The sequence below is a fragment of the Tasmannia lanceolata genome, unplaced genomic scaffold, assembly GCF_043159265.1.
Source record: "Tasmannia lanceolata isolate RefF3 unplaced genomic scaffold, GAP_Taslan_0.1 ptg000020l, whole genome shotgun sequence".
Classification (NCBI taxonomy): domain Eukaryota; kingdom Viridiplantae; phylum Streptophyta; class Magnoliopsida; order Canellales; family Winteraceae; genus Tasmannia; species Tasmannia lanceolata.
In genome coordinates this window covers 25,244,012-25,251,545 of record NW_027518697.1, presented here as the reverse complement: position 1 = coordinate 25,251,545, position 7,534 = coordinate 25,244,012, and positions in this window count along the sequence as shown.

Genomic DNA, 7,534 nt, shown 5'->3' with positions numbered 1-7,534 from the left:
TTACACCTTTACAAAGACTCTCCTTCTCCGCCGAGTTCTAAGCGGTTGCTCTCTAGGGAATTAAAAAAGGAATGCCCTAGCCACCTATACAAGATATGGAAGATTTGATAGCTTGGCTTCTTCTTGAAAGCTTGATGCTCTTTGTAGATCCTTGATTGCTCTTCAATGATGGTTGCAAGTGAAAGCTCTAGAATTCCAACTCAAATAGATTTGCAAGTTGCAAGGCAAGTTTGGGAAAAACAAAATCTCAAGCAATAATAGGTTGCAAGTTTTCTTTGATGCTCAAGGATGTTTTTAAATGATCAAGAGAGTGAGAAAAACTTCTCTACATATTGTATTTATAGCCTCTCCAAAGAATATGACCGTTTGGGGGTGGAAATATCAAAATACAAGAATTAATTCAAATCCCAACGGCTATATTCTGAGCTGTCGCAGGGTTCTCGGAGTTCCGAGAATTCTCGGAGTTCCGAGAAATATTCTCGGAGTTCCGAGACAACGGCCAGAAGAAATAAAATTTCTACTGGACCATTTCTCGGAGTTCCGAGAAATTTTCTCGGAGTTCCGAGAAAATGTCCAGACGCTACTGGACCTTTTCTCGGAGTTCCGAGGGAACTCTCGGAGTTTTGAGCTCGGAGCTCCGAGAAAAATTCTCGGAGTTCCGAGAAGCCTAAAAATCCGCAGATTTTGATTTTTATTGCTTGTTTGATTTTTAGCTTTTGGAACTCAACTCCTATGGTTATTTTGGAATGTTTATAAGGGTCCCAACATGTTGGTCCACCACATAACCATTCACTAATCCATTTTAAGTTCTTAAGTGTTCTTTGAAAAAACAAATTGAAAACACTTTGAAAATGTTTTGCCTTGACTTGAAAATCTAAAGAGAAAGGATGTACAATGATACCTATGCAATCTTCGATCCCTCTTTAGCTTTGGTCTTCAAATGATCTTCCATCTTTGGATGCTTGCTTGAGTGATGATGTGAGCTACACTTAGCTCCTTTGGCTCTTGTTTGGTACACCTTTAAGCATGACCAAGTTGAGTGTTGGTTTCTTCAATGATCAATCCTATCTTAAACACAACACTTCAAAGCAAATTGATTAGTATTCAAAAACACAATCAATTATGTTTAGAATCATCAAAACAAGATAGGAGAGTAGACCCTTGGGCTTACAATCTCCCCCTTTTTGATGATGACAAACAAAATTGATTATGAGGTGTGTGTGGAGTGACATAGTAGGCAAGTGAATACTAGAATTCCCCCTCAATATATGCACACATATAAATGATACAAGTTATAAGCATGAGGTGCATATAGTAAATTTGAATAGATAATCAATTTCAAGCCTTCTCCCCCTTTTGTCATCGACAGAAAGGGTGTAAAAAAAATTTAGGAGTAGATAACTCCCCCTAAATCAATGCTTATGGTATAAAAATATTTAACCAAGTAATGCACATATACCTGTTCATGATCGAGATGTTGACATATGTCAAGATGTTAGGTATTTTAATTAAAGTGAAGATACCTCTCCAACTTAGAAAAACTAAGAAGGCTAAGAATATCAATTGAGTGATTTTTAAGATTAAAAGTTTGACATCTCATTCATGCAGATACTACCAAACAAAGATTATATATATAAATACTATATAAATAAGCTGGTTAAAGGCACAAAGTATTTATTTGGCAATTTCTTTAATTTGATCCGCACTCCAAATGTTTAAGGCACTTCGGATATAACAAATTCTTTCATCACTAAGGGGTTTTGTAAAGATATCCGCTAATTGATCTTCAGTGTTGATATATTTTAAGTAAATTTCCCCTTTTTGTGAGTGATCTCTGATGAAGTGGTGCCTAATCTCAATGTGTTTTGTTCTTGAGTGTTGTATGGGGTTCTTTGTTAAGCATATAGCACTAGTATTGTCACATTGGATGAGAATATTTTCCATTTTGATTGCATAGTCCATCAGTGTGCTTTTCATCCATAGGACTTGAGCACAGCAAGCTCCAGCTGCCACATATTCTGCTTCTGTTGTGGACAGAGCTACTGAATTTTGCTTCTTGCTAAACCATGAAACAAGTGATTTACCCAAGAATTGGCAAGTCCCACTAGTGCTTTTCCTATCTACTCTACATCCAGCAAAGTCTGCATCTGAATATCCGATGAGAGTGAAGGAAGATGATCTTTCATACCACAGTCCTAGACTTTGGGTTCCTCTTAAGTACTTGAAGATCTTCTTAACTGCTGATAGGTGAGATTCTTTAGGATCCGATTGAAATCGAGCACAGAGACAGACAGTAAACATAATGTCTGGTCTGCTGGCTGTCAAATAGAGCAAACTACCTATCATACCCCTATACAGTTTCTGATCCACAGATTTGCCAAATTCATCTTTTTCTAGCTTAGCAGTAGTACTCATGGGAATTCTTGATGTCTTACTGCTATCCATGCCATACTTCTTTAATAACTCCTTTGTATATTTTTCTTGATTTAAAAATATTCCATTTTTGTATTGTTTAATTTGAAGTCCTAAGAAGTAGGTTAACTCTCCCATCATGCTCATTTCAAATTCATTTTTCATTAAGGTTGCAAATTCATCACACAATTTTTGATTAGTTGAGCCACAGATGGTATCATCCACATAGATTTGGACAAGGAGGATATCATGATTTTCTCTTTTGATAAATAAGGTTTTATCCACCTTTCCCATCTCGAATCCCTTTTCAACTAAGAAAGTGCAAAGCCTCTCATACCAAGCTCTAGGAGCTTGCTTTAATCCATATAAAGCTTTATCAAGCCTGAAGACATGATTTGGATGTTTGAAGTCTTCAAAACCTGGAGGTTGCTCAACATACACTTCCTCTTGGATATAGCCATTTAGGAAGGCACTTTTGACATCCATTTGATATAGTTTAAATCCTTTATGAGATGCATATGCCAAAAGTATCCTAATAGCCTCCATACGGGCAACATGAGCAAATGTCTCATCATAATCTATCCCTTCCTCCTGATTGTACCCTTGGGCTACAAGCCTAGCTTTATTCCTAGTGATAATTCCATTTTCATCCAATTTATTTCTATACACCCATCTCGTGCCAATGACTGGATGATCACTAGGTCTAGGTACTAGCCTCCACACTTTGTTCCTTTCGAATTGACTTAGCTCTTCTTGCATGGCCATCAACCAATATTCATCCTTTTCAGCTTCCTTGATGGATTTTGGTTCTAATTCGGATAGGAACGCCAAATTGTTACTCACACTACGATAGTATGATCTAGTTCTTACTGGCAATGTGGCATCACCTAAAATTTGGGATTCAGGATGATCTACCAATGTTCTCCTATCCCTAGGCAATGAGTCATCAATTTCATTTTCTACTTCCTCACTAGGTAATGTATGACTTATTGATGCATGAGGAGGAGCACTCAATTTTGGAAAAAGATGTTCAATGGGTTCATCCTCATCATGTGGCATTTCTTGTGATGTTGGCTCTCTTTCATCAAATGTCACATGCATGGATTCTTCTACTACTAGGGTTCTCCTATTAAATACTCTATATGCCTTGCTGTGAGAAGAATACCCTAAGAATATTCCATCATCCGATTTCCTATCAAATTTGTGTAGATTATCTTTGATGTTTAAAATAAAGCATTTACATCCAAACACTCTAAAATAGCTTATATTTGGTTTCAAGTTTTTCCAAAGCTCATACGGTGTTTTCTTAGAAATTGGCCTTAGATATACCCTGTTTATAATATAGCAAGCGGTGCTAACCGCTTCCGCCCAAAAATATCTAGGGAGATCATTTTCATGCAACATAGTTCTAGCCATTTCTTGGAGAGTTCGATTCTTTCTTTCTACTACTCCATTTTGTTGAGGTGTTCTAGGTGCGGAAAAATTATGTTTTATGCCATGTTCATTACAATAAGTGTCAAAATGTACATTTTCAAATTCAGTTCCATGATCACTTCTAATGTATGAGATAGCAACACCTTTTTCATTTTGTATTTGATTGCACAATGTAAGGAAGTTTTCATAAGTTTCATCTTTGTGTGCTAGAAATATGACCCATGTGAATCGTGAGTAGTCATCCACAACTACAAACACGTACCTCTTTCCACCTAGGCTACTAGTCTTCATTGGTCCAAAAAGATCCATATGAAGTAGCTCCAAGGGGTAGGAAGTTGAAATCATATTTTTAGGTGCAAATGAGCTTTTCAATTGTTTTCCTAATTGACAAGTTCTACAAATGTGATCCTTGATGAATTTGAACTTAGGCAATCCTCTAACACTTTCTTTTGAGGAGAGGGTCGAAATGAGATCCATTCCGGCATGACCCAACCTCCTATGCCATAGCCAAGAATCCTCACTAATGGCATTTAGACAAGTCACATTTTGGAGTCTAAGATCATCTAGTCCAATTGTATAAATGTTATTGTCTCTTGACCCTATGAATTTTACTTCTCCATTTATCTTATTTTTAACAATGCATTTATCGGGATTGAAGACAACTTCAAAACCATTATCACATAATTGACTAATGCTAATAAGATTATGGGACAAGCCATCAACAAAGAGTACATCATGTATGGGAGAGGTAGAGTTACCTATGGTGCCTTCACCTTTGACTTTTCCTTTCTTGTCATCTCCAAAGGTAACTTCTCCACCATCCTTGAGTGATAGTGATGCGAATTGAGTGAGGTCTCCAGTCATGTGTCTAGAGCATCCACTATCAAGGTACCATGTGTTCCTCTTGTTGTGGCTTTTAAGGCATACCTACATATGAATAGGCAAGTGAGATCCCTTAGGTACCCAAATCTTCATAATCTTGCTATGTTCATTTGTTTTCACATTAGAGTTCAACTTAATCTTATCTTGTTTAGCATGTAAGCAAGCAACCTTGTAATGACCTTTTAGACCACAATAAAAGCAAATTTTGGTACCGCTAGAAGAAACCTTTTCAAGTTTAGTTTTATAGTTGGATATTGTGGTGTTCCATTTATGTCCAAGTCCACTTTTGTCACTTGACATTCTTTGAAGATTTACAAGCCTATCCAATTTTAATGAACTATTTTCAAATTTTTCAAAAAGTTTCTTTAGTTCATCATACTCAAAAGATAATCTACCATTTTCATGCTTTAGATTGTTGTTTTCATTTGAGAGTTCTTGTCGGTTTTTATTTAAGATTTTGATAGAAGCATTTAACTCATGAATTTCTACTTTGTATTTTTCATTCTTATCATCTAAAAATTCATGATCCTTTTTCAACCAACCAAATTCTTTTGTCATGTTAGCAAGAGAATTTTCAAGAGATGCAATTTTATCAAATTGAATTTCAAGTTCATCATTTGCATTTTGTAGGAAATCAAGAACTTCTTTTAAAACAATAACATCATTTAAAGTGTTTACCTCATTGTTGTCGTTTGTTGAGGCCATGAAGCATACGTTCCTTGCTATCAAGCAATCTTCGCCATCATTTTGTTCGCCTTCGCTTTCAATTTCTTCATCCCACGTGGCGGTCATTCCTTTCTTGCCTTCTCTTCTCTTGAAGCGGTTGTTTGAAGTGGGTTCATTGTTGAGTGGACAATCCGGGCGAATGTGTCCAAGCTTCTTGCAACCGTAACATCGTGGTTGAGAAGATCCATCACCGAGTTCTTCTTTCTTCTTGAATGGAGGGTTTGTCCTTCTATTTCTCATCCCTCCCATGTTCCTTTGCAAGAATTTGATCCTTCTTGTTAGGAGGGCAACTTCATCTTCCATGTCTTCTTTTGCATCCTCATTTTCACCTACATTACAAGCAAAAGCAATTCCTTTTCCTTTTTCGATTTTAGTTTCGATTTCGGGTGCTTTTGTTTTGAAAATCATTTCATGGGTGATCAAGGACCCTATTAGTTCATCTAGGTTCAATGTGTTCATGTCCTTGGCTTCGGTGATTGCGGAGGTTTTGGATTCCCAAGACAAAGGTAAGGACCTAAGGATTTTAGTCACTAAATCTCTATTGGAAAATTGTTTTCCAAGACCCCTTAATCCATTTACAAGATTGGTGAATCTAGTGTACATGTCGGCAATTGTTTCATTGGATGTCATTTGAAAGAGTTCGTATTGCCGAAAGAGATGGTTCATTTTAGATTCTTTTACTTGATTGGTTCCCTCATGGGTGACTTCTAAAGTGTCCCAAATTCCCTTAGCCGAATTCAAATTTGATACTCTATTGAATTCTCCGGGAGATAGAGCACAAATAAGAGAATTCATGGCTTTGGCATTATAATTCGAAGCTTGTTGTTCGGCTTCGGTCCAATCATTTAAATTTCTTGTGGGTAAGATGTATTCATTATTAATTGCTCTCCACATTTGATAGTCTTGGGTTAAAAAGATTTTCATTTTGGTTTTCCAAAAACCATAGTTTGTTCCATCAAAATAGGGTGGCCTAGTGTTTGAATAACCTTCATGGTGTTGAGGGTAGTTTGCCATTTTAGAATCTTTACTCTAGACCGGTTAGGGTTTTCTAAAAATTAGAGACGAGGCTCTGATACCAATTGAAATACTCAAGAGGGGGGGGTGAATTGAATTTAACTCAATATTAGGCCTTTTGAAAATTATTTATAAACCCTAATTGGAATTTTTCTTCACTTAATTAAATATTTGGTTAATGCAAATATAATTGAAAGAACAAAGTGAAATGCCAAGCCAAAACAATAATGGAAATGCAAGAGTGAGAAATGACACACCGATATATAGTGGTTCGGCCAACGGCCTACTCCACTCTACTCAAGGTCGCACTTGAGGGATTCCACTATTGGAGACCTCCACGATGCCCGGCTCCGAGGCGGTTACAATTCCAAGGGATATTAAACAAGGATGCCCTTACACCTTTACAAAGACTCTCCTTCTCCGCCGAGTTCTAAGCGGTTGCTCTCTAGGGAATTAAAAAAGGAATGCCCTAGCCACCTATACAAGATATGGAAGATTTGATAGCTTGGCTTCTTCTTGAAAGCTTGATGCTCTTTGTAGATCCTTGATTGCTCTTCAATGATGGTTGCAAGTGAAAGCTCTAGAATCCCAACTCAAATAGATTTGCAAGTTGCAAGGCAAGTTTGGGAAAAACAAAATCTCAAGCAATAATAGGTTGCAAGTTTTCTTTGATGCTCAAGGATGTTTTTAAATGATCAAGAGAGTGAGAAAAACTTCTCTACATATTGTATTTATAGCCTCTCCAAAGAATATGACCGTTTGGGGGTGGAAATATCAAAATACAAGAATTAATTCAAATCCCAACGGCTATATTCTGAGCTGTCGCAGGGTTCTCGGAGTTCCGAGAATCATTCTCGGAGTTCCGAGAATCATTCTCGGAGTTCCGAGAATCATTCTCGGAGTTCCGAGAAATATTCTCGGAGTTCCGAGACAATGGCCAGAAGAAATAAAATTTCTACTGGACCATTTCTCGGAGTTCCGAGAAAATGTCCAGACGCTACTGGACCTTTTCTCGGAGTTCCGAGGGAACTCTCGGAGTTCTGAGCTCGGAGCTCCGAGAAAAATT